This window comes from Amphiprion ocellaris, chromosome 9, assembly GCF_022539595.1.
Source record: "Amphiprion ocellaris isolate individual 3 ecotype Okinawa chromosome 9, ASM2253959v1, whole genome shotgun sequence".
Classification (NCBI taxonomy): domain Eukaryota; kingdom Metazoa; phylum Chordata; class Actinopteri; family Pomacentridae; genus Amphiprion; species Amphiprion ocellaris.
The window spans coordinates 1,683,610-1,695,710 of record NC_072774.1 but is presented as its reverse complement, the minus strand read 5'-3'; the positions used below and the strand labels follow the sequence as shown (position 1 = coordinate 1,695,710).

At 40.6% G+C, this 12,101-nt stretch overlaps 1 long non-coding RNA gene across 1 annotated transcript; it reads right to left on the bottom strand.

Moving 5' to 3' along the window:
• Window positions 1-3,604: 3,604 nt before the first annotated feature.
• Window positions 3,605-5,012, bottom strand: LOC129349651 (uncharacterized). The gene is made up of 3 exons (XR_008602734.1): window positions 4,704-5,012; window positions 4,537-4,617; window positions 3,605-3,987 (listed from the first exon to the last, which is right to left on the bottom strand). It is a non-coding gene; the product is annotated as an uncharacterized LOC129349651 (long non-coding RNA).
• Window positions 5,013-12,101: the final 7,089 nt, after the last annotated feature.

The following is a 12,101-nucleotide window of genomic DNA, read 5'->3' as shown; positions in this document are numbered from 1 at the left end:
TTCCTCCTCACACACCTGCCACATGTCCTCACTTTCCTTTCCACATCCATGACCATCTTCGGCCAATAAAATCTGGTCCTTACAAGGTCCAGTGTCCGGTCGACTCCCATGTGACCCATATGGTCATGCAGGCTGGTGAGAACTGTGTTGCGGAGCTCAGCTGGAAGAACAAGCTGGTAGGTTGTCTGGGACCCCACTTGGCGTCACCTGAACAGGATGTCGTTATGGAGCTCGAGACGATTGAGTTCCTGGAGGAGGAGTGGGAGATCAGGAATTTGGGTGCGCAAGGTGGGGGGTGATGTGTCTCCATGTTCGATCTGAGTGATAACATTGGTCAGCTCTCTGTTTAGCTGCTGTCTCTATTTCAGTTAGATGGGGATGGTTGGAAGACCTCCAAACTGTTCTTCTAGTCCATAGCTGTCGGGAACAGGTCATGGTATTGGTTTGTTTGATGTCTTATGTCTGCTAGTTTCGCTTTTGATTTCTTGTGGAAAGGTGGGTAGCCGGAGGTTAAGTAGTGAAGAGGCTTTACAATGCTGGAGTAGCCCTTAACGAACCTACCCAGCGAAACCGAGGAAGGATTTCAGCTCCCGTAGGGTCTGGGGGACAGGCCATATCTTAAGAGCTGAAATCTTCTCAGGGTCTGTCTCGACGCCATTTCTGGAGACTACATGACCCAGATAGCGGACTGACGTCTGGAAGAAGACACATTTTTCTGGGGATAACTTCAACCCATACTCTTCGAGACGAGTTAGAACTCTCATGAGTCTTTCTTCGTGCTCCTCAAGGGTTCTGGAGAATACGATCACATCATCAAGGAAGACCAACGCATCTTTCAAATGCATATCCCCCATACACCGTTCCATTAATCTTTAAAACGCAGTGGGGGCATTCGTCACACCTTGAGGCATTCTATTGAACTCCCAGAATCCGAGTGGACACATGAAGGCCGTCTTCGGTTTGTCTGCCTCTTCAACCTTGATCTGGTAGTACCCTGACTTTAGGTGGAGAACTGAGAACCACCGAGAACCACTGAGGGCTGAGAATGCGTCCTCCAGCTTTAGAAGGTTGTATGCATCTTTTATAGTCTGGAAGTTTAGACACCTACAATACCCCCTGGTGGTCGTTGTTTGCTTGCTTCCGCCTCAGCTCAATGACCTTGAAAACTACTTTGTAGCCATGTGGGAGGGGCTGGCGATCGGTTAAATCAGTCTCTGAGTAAATGTCAAACAGTACATCTAAGGTATTTGTGCCTATGAGCATGAGGGATTGTGAAGTATCAGGGACAACCAAGGCAAGTGTGTTCATATCTATTGGAGCTCCTATGAAGTCTTTTGGAAAGGTTATGGTCATTTCAATATAGCCAAAGTAAGGCACCAGCTGCCCATTTGCACCTTCCACTTCTAAGAGGCCATGAAGTGGCTTAATCTTCTGCTCTGAAAGGTGCTGCTTGTAAAATGACTCGGGTACGGTGGTAACTTGTGAGCCTGAGTCAAGGAGGCAGTTGACCTCTTCACCTCTCACAGTCACTTGAGCTGTACTCTTAATGCCAACCAACCGGGTGGGGAGTTGGAAAGGTTGGTTCTGCTTTGAATGCTGTAGGCTAGAACATGTTTGAGTTTTGATACTCTTTGCTGGTGTATTGACTTTGTTCATCTTAACAGGAGTTTTGTCTTCATTGTTTACGCCAGAGGGACGCTGTTGACTCTCCTCAGCCCGTCTGTCCCACAACAGGAAGTGCTAGCCGTTTAAAGGTAAGTTTGAACCATTTTGTGCTTCCCACTGGTGCTGTTTTTCCTCCAACTGCTTCTTCTTTTCTGCCACTAAGTTGGGGTTTGCAGGGACGGTGCAGCAGGGTGCAATGTGCCCGTCTTCACCGCAGTTAAAACAGTACCAGGGCTTGGGTTTGTATGTCTGTTTCTTTTTGTCTTTGCATGTCTATATCATTTGGCTTTGACATCCTGCTCTGTGGTTTAGCTGCAGATCCCTTGCTGCTAGCCCCTTTTGTATTTTTCTGTGACATGAATGTAGTTAGTTGGCTTTGCAGACTTACCACTTGCTTTCTCGGATCCTCTATAGCACTGATACTACTCCCACCCTTCTCCTCTGGTTCACAAACATATGCATCATGGAACTGCACCTGAGCTCTTTGCTTTGTGATGCCAATATGTTTTTTCATGCGACTAGATTTTGCTTGCTGTCGATCTTCATCGGAGGGAATCATTAGCAAGAGGTCTGAGAATTGGGGTGGGCTGCTCTTCTTTTGCTCCAGTTGCAGGGCGCTGAGCAAGGTGTTATCACAACACCCCCTGCAGAACTGCTTAATAAGATGTTTGTCTACTTCTTCATGTGTAACTCCCCCCCCTTTTTGTGGCTCGGTTTAAGGCTAACTGGAGCCGATGAAGGAAAGTGGATGGTTTCTCACCTGGGTCTTGGAGGATGTTCAGGAATTGAGCGAAAAGCTCCTCCCCATCTTCCACAGTACCAAAGGCTGAGTCTAGGAACTGTAGGTAGGCTGCAGGTGGTGACTCAGGCCGTAAGCCCTTGACTATATCAGCTGCTGGTGGGAGCAAGCTCTCATGGATTTTTATGGATATTTGCAGGGAGGGCATGCTGGGATCATTCTGGAGCAACTTAATGTGTGTGCGCCATGTGTCATAATCAGTCTCATGATTAGGTCTGGGCGTTTTGCCGGAGAAGGAGCGGAGTCTCACCTGGGACTGGATGTGTGGGACAACGTCTTGCCTCCATACAACATGCTCGACCACGACCTTCTGGATGTCAGGTGGGTTCAAGTCACTTATTGAAAGGGACAGTGCTCTCGTTCCATTAGTGAGGGAAACGTGGTCGGTGGCACCATTGTTGCTTGGTGTGACATCTGAAATTGAGGTGTGAGTTTGCTGCTCTTTATGAGCAGGTGGGGATAAGACAGTAGTCTCAACATCTGCGGGGGAGGATTCCTCAGTTGTGTGCTGCATGGCTTCAACATCTTCCTCAATCTGAGACATAATTTCTTTCAACACCTCGCCATAGTCTTTGCCACTCATCTTAACTAGTTGCTTGAGTTCAGCAAAGCATGTCTTAGTAACATTACTTCCAACCTTGGTAACGTACATGCTACTGAGAGTCTTGACTTCATAGACAACAGTAGAGTCACCTTGTGCTGTGCATGTGTACGGTAAGTGAGGTTCTAAACCTTCTAAGACTGAACTGTTAGAATATTCAACAATGAGGTTTTGAAAGAACTCGGACTGTGAATCATCAGCCAAAAGGATTCTCTCAATTTTACCATACTGTTTTAGAAAGTCAAGCACTTGTTCATCTTGTTCAGCCACCTGCGTTATCCCACTGACGTTAACTGCATTTGGAATTTTGACACCAGACTCTTGTATGAAATCCATACTGGTCATTACTTCAATACTGATGCTCAAATCAAATGGCTCCTGGCTGGCTCGCCACTTCTGTAACCAACTTTAGGGATATAAAAGTGAATTACAGTGTAATAATTACTTGGACTATTTATAATACCTGGACCAGAAGCAGAAAACACTAAATTCGGGAGGAGCCACTGTACTGAGCAACAATAATGAGGCAATCACAGGGGTAATACTTGAGTAGCCACTCGTATAATTTTTAAAAGTGGATAAAACAAGTTGTCTGATTTGTACAGAATACAAAATAATAACCCAAACAGTAAGACAATAAGAAAAACCCAGTGTGCACACTTGAAACAAAAAAAATGTCCGTTGGGGCCCTTAAGTAAAATAGGAGCTGTTGCAGGTTTTCCTGTTGTAGGATTATTGCAAGTTCACCTGATTCCAAAGGTCTTTGTAGTGTAATGTAAATGTATAATGTGTGTGTGAATGAGTGGGTACGTGGATATCTTCTTGGTGCTGATCTTTCTTCAGGGTGGTTGGCTCGCCATCTGTTACAGCAGGAAGTTTGTCCTGAACCTCAGACTCTTCAGTCCTCCAAAAAAAACCTGACCTGTAGACAGGTCACACAATTTACATTCAACACCGTCTTTTCTCAGATGCATCATCAGGGACATCAAATGTCAAAAGATGCACACCATTACATCTAATTCTGACATGAATCTTCATTTCTATTCAAATCTTAAATCTCTGTCTCAGTTGTACAACATTCAGTCTTAAGTGTATCATTTATGACTACTAAACATGAAAGTGCTCACACATTTACCTGTTCATATGAACAGTGTTTCAATAATACTTATGGTAAATAACCATTAAGATTCAAAATATCACTAATCATAACCATATCAGAACCATGTGCAAAACAACATAACAGTACATATCTTGAGTTAGACACACAGGTATTAAAGAAGTGTGCTTAAATTACTCTTACACTACACATCAGCATGAAATAATAAACACAATGTGCATATGTCCAGAAGTATTGCACCATTATCCACTTCAGTCCACTCTCATAACCGTAATATCACCACTGCTTTATTTCAACACCCGCGAAAACAAGAGGAAAATAGCACCAGAGCAGCTAAAAAGGCACATTTTTCACCGTTGCTTTCTGTGTATCAAGGCGGAGCACGGCGATGTCGGACCTTGCCGCGGCTCTCTGGGTGAAAGGCAAGTGGTTAGCCTGTTAGGCACAGAGCTAGCATTAGCATAGACGACGACAGTACAACAAGGTTTTTTTTTCTCCGCCGGATAATTGACTCGTCTTACCGATGTAACTCTCTCCTTCGTTCAGTCACTTGGCTCCGGACCTCCAGTGGGTAAGTGCTCCAACTGTTTTCTTCCTTTTCACAGGTAAACTCCGAGGTTTTCTCTTCCTCTTAGCATGCAGCTGTCCTCGCTTCTCTGGCTGAGATCAGAAGGAACCGGAAGAGCAGCGCGCCTGCGCTTCGCCTCTGAGCCGACAGGCTGAGCGTGGCCTGCGTAGCCTCTGATTGGCTGCTGAGAGCTAGGTACGCCACGTGGGACCATGTGAGCTGAGCGGTGCATTCAAATGCAATAGGACATCTAACACTCTACCGATGCAAAACATCCATCCAGTATCTATACACCGCTTAATCCTCACTAGGGTCGCGGGGGGGGGGGTTGCCGGAGCCTATCCCAGCTGACTCGGGCGAAGGCAGGGGACACCCTAGACAGGTCGCCAGTCTGTCGCAGGGCTACATATATAGACAAACAAGCACTCTCACATTCACACCTACGGGCAATTTAGAATAATCAATTAACCTCAGCATATTTTTGGACTGTGGGAGGAAGCCGGAGTACCCGGAGAAAACCCACGCATGCACAGAGAGAACATGCAAACTCCATGCAGAAAGATCCCAGGAAAGCCGGGACGCGAACCAGGGACCTTCTAGCTGCAAGGCGAAAGTGCTAACCACTACACCACTGTGCAGCCCCCAAGATAAAGAAAATAAACAGTCTCTCTTCTGTGATTGTACTCAAATAACTGTGTGTTTTTTTACACCTGGCTAAACCACCATTGATGTGGAAGCTGAGCCAATCAATACCTATTATTGATCAATATGGAGCAGAAACCTGGAGAAGAGAAGGTTGATTTTTCAAACGTGTTGAAGCCCAAATGTCCTCCAGTTCTGGAATGATCCTTATACCTATTTAGCATGTTTAGCTTGTTAGCATGTGACTAGTGATGGTCCTCTGATACCCGAGGCTTCGACACATGCCCTGTAGCTCATGAAGCAAACGTATCGAGCCACTGTGCCGAGGCATGGTTTGGTCACGTGACTCGTGACGTTTGAATCACTTCAGTGACGTTTGAAGCACTCAACTGCTTCGAATCACCTGATTGGTTTGGTTTGTTATGTGAATCAGTCAGCGGGATCGAGTGTTCCGGGATAGGAGATCCCTAGTGTTGTTCATTTGAATTGTTTTTCGCAGAATAGATTGGTTTTTTGCTGTTGTTTTTGCTTTGAGAGTTAGTAGTATGTCAGATTTTGTATTTCGTAGAGAATAGATAGATAGATAGATAGATTATATATATATATATATATACATGTATATATATATATATATATATATATATATATATATATATATATATATATATATATATATATATATATATATATATATATATATTCCCAACTCACCACCCCCATGCCACAACACCTGGCACAGAACCTTGTCAGGTGCTTAGCTGACAGACTACAAACCAAAGAAAAGAACAGTTCACTGACTGTTGCTACACTTGTGGCTCTGCAGTTCAAAACGTTTGGATTCACCAATCAGAGTGGCAGCCAGTGTGAAAGAACGTTTAATAACAGAATGCACAACAGTTAACATAAAGAATACCAAGCAGCAGTCATCTACGTCACAAGCACCACCACAGCCTCGTCCTCCACCACCAGCAGCACCTTCACAGGTATTCTTTTTCTCTTCTGAATAGGGAATGACTGACATTTCTGGTGATGATGATGATGATCTTCAATATTTTTCAGTTCAACTGTGAAGCCTATTGGACGAAGACGCAAGTAGAGCCTGGCAAATGCAAAGCGCCACAGCGAATGCAATTGTAGAAAGAACGGCAGACCCACTGGCTTACTGGGCAACCCACAAAACCGTTTACCCAAACTTGTACAATGGAGCCAAACATTTCCTGTGTACCTCAGCCTCATCTGTGCCATGTGAACAGGTTTTTTTTTCTAAGGCTGGGGAGATAGTGAGTAAAAGAAGGAACTGCTTGAGTCCCAAACAATGTTCCCTGTAATTTTTCCTGAGTCTGAGCAAACACACAAACTCCCTGAGCGTCCCTTGGACCACTGTGAGCAACATCAGACGTGTGCACTGTGGTCACACCAGCATCACATCCATTCAAGTTACATGGTTCATTAAAAGAATCAAATTACAGCATTTACATTTCTGTTAAAACACTTTGTCAACAGGAGCCAGTTGAAGGCTGCAGTGATTTTAGTGACACTACAATGTATAAGAGTGAAGTTATTGAATATTTGTCTCTCTTTACTGTTGCAGTGGTTTTGCAAATTGCAGACGGACCCTGTTCACTCCATAGACACCAATGTTATTCCTGTAGCTTGAAAGACAGCTACTTTTGATAAAACTGGGCTTGTAGCACATTGTCTGCCTTGCAACAATGGGAAAGAGGCACCGTTTATGTTTTGACAACCTATATCTAATGAGTTATTGATGCTGGAAGTCCAAATCTGTGAATATCTTTCCAACTTTACTGAACTTGGGGCCACTAGCACCTAAGGAGTGATATATTTAATTTTGAAAAAAGCATTTAGCCATACTTAAAGCTTTAAGTGCTTTATTAACACGGAACTAAAAATGTTGTATTGTTTTATTATCACAGGTTCTGTCTGAAAAGAGGTGGCATCATTTTAAACTCCCCTGTTTCCTGTCTCTCTCACTGCGCCTAAAATAAAGCCGAAAATAGGCCAAAAAAATAACTTAAAAAAAAAAAAGATAGGCAAAGGCCATTTATTGATTACATATAGGCTATTAAATGTTTATTAAAAACTAAAAAGCATTTAAAAAAAAAAACAACTTAGGCATTTATTGAGTCACTAAAATACTGTAGAGTACAGACCACATCAGCATGATTATAAGCATCCTCTGGTAAATTAACAACCAGATACTGATGTCTCTCCCCATATGGACTTCAGGAGATGATTAGATGATGATAAACTGTGACCTACTGGTTGGATTCTCTCTGTTCTCATGTTTCTTACATGTTTGTCCCCTGACAGCCGGGTCCTAATGTTTTTTGAGCAACACACCATACTATGACGTTTTTACAATGATGGTTCTACTATGGAACCAGTTTGACATGTTCAGGTGTTCTTTGTGGGAAAACTCAGAGATTTCAGGGATCAGAAGGTGGTTTTCAACTTTCTTTGTTAACTTTCTGCTTCAACTTTAAACTAAATTTCCTTCACTAAGCCAGCCCTCTGGACTTCCATTAAGCTGTGTTCCTATTGGCTGTCCAGGTGGCTGCTAGGTGTTATCAGGAACACCTGAGCAGCTTGGTGTTATCAGGAACACCTGAGCAGCTTGGTGTCTTCCTGCTTTATTTAGCTACAGACAAACATTTCTTCTGTTTCTGTTCACCACTGAACTGGGTTTGCTTCCGTTGCTTCAGTTTGTTCTTTAGGCGTTGGCTTGCAGCTTCCAGCAGTAAAATCGTCTTTAATGTGTTTCTTGGTGTGTTTTAGGGCTTTGTACTGGATAGTTGTCTTGGTAAATGTGGTTCTTTAGCCACAGTTAGCACATGGTGCTAATGTGTGCAGTGATTAGTAGATTTGCTGCAGCTGAGTTGTGTCTTTATCTTGGCTGTAGTGAGTCTTCAGAGGTTTTTGGTCAGACACATTCTGTATTCTTGTTTGAGAACCAACGTTGGTTGTCCAGAAGGTAAGAGTTCCTGTCCTGATTCTCTGTTCTCAGAGGTTCTCTGGTAGGCTGCAGGAGACTTTAGCGTTTGGGTTGTGTTAGTTTGGTTTTTGTAAGGTTTCATTTGGACGACTATCTTGAGGCCCCTCCATGTGGTTTAGTGAGGTTTTCTGGAACAGTTCTACAAAGCAACCTGCAGCAGAAGAGACTTTGAGAGTTTTTAGGAAGTTCTGGAGACCAGACTTTAGAGCAGCAGAAACATTTGTCAGCAGTTTGAGCAGGAGAAGGTGAGCTTCAGAGTAGAAATGAGACAGAAACCTTCTTGACCCGTGTGGTGAGGTCCTGTACCAAGAGTTTGAGCAGGTTGTGAAGAGTCTGTAGTTCTTTGGTCTGAAAGCACAAGAAGAGTCGACTTATTAAAGGAGAAAACAGGAGATATTGTTGGTTCTTCTGTCGCTCTGCAGTTTCCTTAGACTGAATATCAAGTTTATATTTTAAATAATTTCCCATGTGAGCCCAAGAAGACTTCAATAAACTCCCTCCATCCCCTGGACACAACACATTTTATTACCATGTTAAATGTTGTTGTTTTTTTTGTTTTTTGTTTTTATGTTTTTGAGTTTTAATCAGGGGCTGCACAGTGGTGTAGTGGTTAGCACTTTCGCCTTGCAGCGAGAAGGTCCCTGGTTCGCGTCCCGGCTTTCCCGGGATCTTTCTGCATGGAGTTTGCATGTTCTCCCTGTGCATGCGTGGGTTTTCTCCGGGTACTCCGGCTTCCTCCCACAGTCCAAAAATATGCTGAGGTTAATTGATCATTCTAAATTGCCCGTAGGTGTGAATGTGAGAGTGATTGTTTGTCTCTGTATGTAGCCCTGTGACAGACTGGTGACCTGTCTAGGGTGTCCCCTGCCTTCACCTGAGTCAGCTGGGATAGACTCCAGCCCCCCCCCGCGACCCTAGTGAGGATTAAGCGGTGTATAGATGATGGATGGATGGATGGAGTTTTAATCATAGTTTTAGCATAGTTTTTTCTCTTTGCTTGTTTAGTTTTGTCATCTGTGTGAAAGGTGCCAAACAAATAAAGTTGAATTGATAAACTGAATAATTGAGTAACTCATGATTGTGACAACAGAAGTATTTTCATTGTGATTTAAGGGTTTATTTCACTTTTAAGGTTGGGGTTAAAATCTTGACAGAAAAAGAAGATTAAAGAAATAAACTACATAACAAAAAGCAATTAAATCAAACAAAAAAAAATTAATACAATAAAACTTTTAAAAAGTTTTATTGTTAAAAAGATTTAAGAAATTTAAGTTGTAATTTTCTAATTAAACATTTAATTTTTTAATTACATGTTTTGTCTTTTTAAAGGTTTAATAATCTAATTAAATGTTTTGCATTTTTTTAAATGTTTAATATTCTTGTTTAATTTTATTTTTTAAATGTTTAATGATGGAAAATATTTTATCTGTAATTTTTAATATTTGTATTTTAAAAATTTAGTTTAATTTCATAATGACATGTATGTTGTTGAATTATCTAATTCAATATTTTGTCTGTTTAATAGAGTTAAACATTAAATACAATTAAATTATATGTACATATACCACCTTTTAATGTTTAGTTTTCTTTTTAAATGCTTCATTGTATTTTCTGTTTAATTCCTATTTGAAGTTTTATTGTCTTTATGATGTAATTTTCTAATTAAACATTTAATTTTTTAATTAAATGTTTTGTCTTTTTAAGGGTTTAATAATCTGATTAAATGTTTTGCATTTTTAAAAATGTTTAACATTCTTCTTGTTTAATTGTATTTTTTAAATGTTTAATGATGGAAAATACTTTTTCTGTAATTTCTAATATTTGTATTTTAAAAATTTTGTTTCATTTCATAATGACATGTATTGTATCTTGTTGAATTATCTCATTCAATATTTTGTCTGTTTAATAGAATGTAATGTAATTTAATGTTTAACTCTATTAAACAGACAAAATATTGAATGAGATAATTCAACAAGATACAATACATGTCATTATGAAATGAAACAAAATTTTTAAAATACAAATATTAGAAATTACAGATAAAGTATTTTCCATCATTAAACATTTAAAAAATACAATTAAACAAGAAGAATGTTAAACATTTTTAAAAATGCAAAACATTTAATCAGATTATTAAACCCTTAAAAAGACAAAACATGGGTGCTCATATAGCTCAACGGGTTAAGCGGGTGATCCATGTACAGGGGCTGGTCCCTGACGCAGCGTCCCAGGTTCGAGTCCCGCTAGTGGCCTTTTGCTGCAAGTCTTCCCCTGACTCTTCTGCCCCGTTTCCTGTCTGTCTCTCACTACACCTATCCAATAAAAGGCCAAAAAAGACAAAACATTTAATTAAAAAATTAAATGTTTAATTAGAAAATTATATCTTAAAGACAATAAAAGTTCAAATAGGAATTACACTGAAAATACAATGAAGGATTTAAAAAGAAAATTAAACATTAAAAGGTGGTAAAACATTTTTAAAAAAAAAAACCTTAAAGATTTAATCGAAACATTAACAGACTGTCTGAAGGTTCAAACTAACAGAGAACTACTCAAGAACTTTTAAGATTTCAGTCCTCAGACTGTGTGAAGGCTCAAACTAACAGAGAACTACTCAGGAACTTAGAAGATTTCAGTCCTTGGACTGTCTGAAAGTTCAACCTAACAGAGATCTACTGTGGGACTTAGAAAATTTCAGCCCTCAGACTGTGTGAAAGCTCAGGTCCTGAGGACTCGGGAGGTCTGGAGGCTTTGAAAGTCTTGGAACTGAGGGTTCAACCCTCCAGCACAAAGGCTAAAGTCCAACCTCCTGAGAAAAACGGTCGAGTCGAGACTCAAGTAAAAAAAAACTCGAAAATGGCAAAAAAAAAAAATAGATGATAAATGCACAAAAAAAAAGTATCGCGCGCAGCTTAGAGGGAACAGTGGTCCCAAAATTGTTGATAAATTATTTCTCAATAAAACCTCATAACCAGTTACATAAGCACACCCTCTTTACTGACCTCTTTACCAATAAACCCCAAGACATACTTTGCCAAAATCTATAATAATCCATAAAATCTTTATTTGCACCAGCCCCATGTGAAAATGACATCAGTCTGTATTTGTAGAGCATCTCATGAATGTAGCAGCACCGTTTAAATGTTTCATAACACAGAATATAAGCAGAGTATATAGGGATACAGACAAACATGGGAAATAAGAAACGTGCTCTTCAATAGTTATTGTCATTATTATTACTAGTTATATTATTTTTGTGTCCACTACAACCCATACAATCATCTAGTGTAGTCAAACAGGAATGTGTGCATGGCGAATCAAATCCAAAACAATCCATGAACCAACGACCACGTCTTGATTGCACTTCATATTATTGACCACTAGATGTCCTACTCGAGCACTGTGTGTCATTGAGGCCTCGAGTAATGAACCATGTTTTGAATGAAGTGTCGAAGCTTCAACAAAGCCTCGATCAGCATCACTACATGTGACAGATTTACCGTTCCTGCGCACGAACATTCCGTTTTTGTCGTTTTGTGTCTCGTTTTTGTTGTTTTATATCTCGTTTCAGTCATTTTGTGTCTTGTTTTTGTCGTTTTGTGTCTCGTTATTGTCGTTTTGTGTCACATTTTTGTCGTTTTGTCTCGTTTTTGTTTTGTTTTGTTTTTCTAGTTTTGTGTCTCATTTTTGTCATTT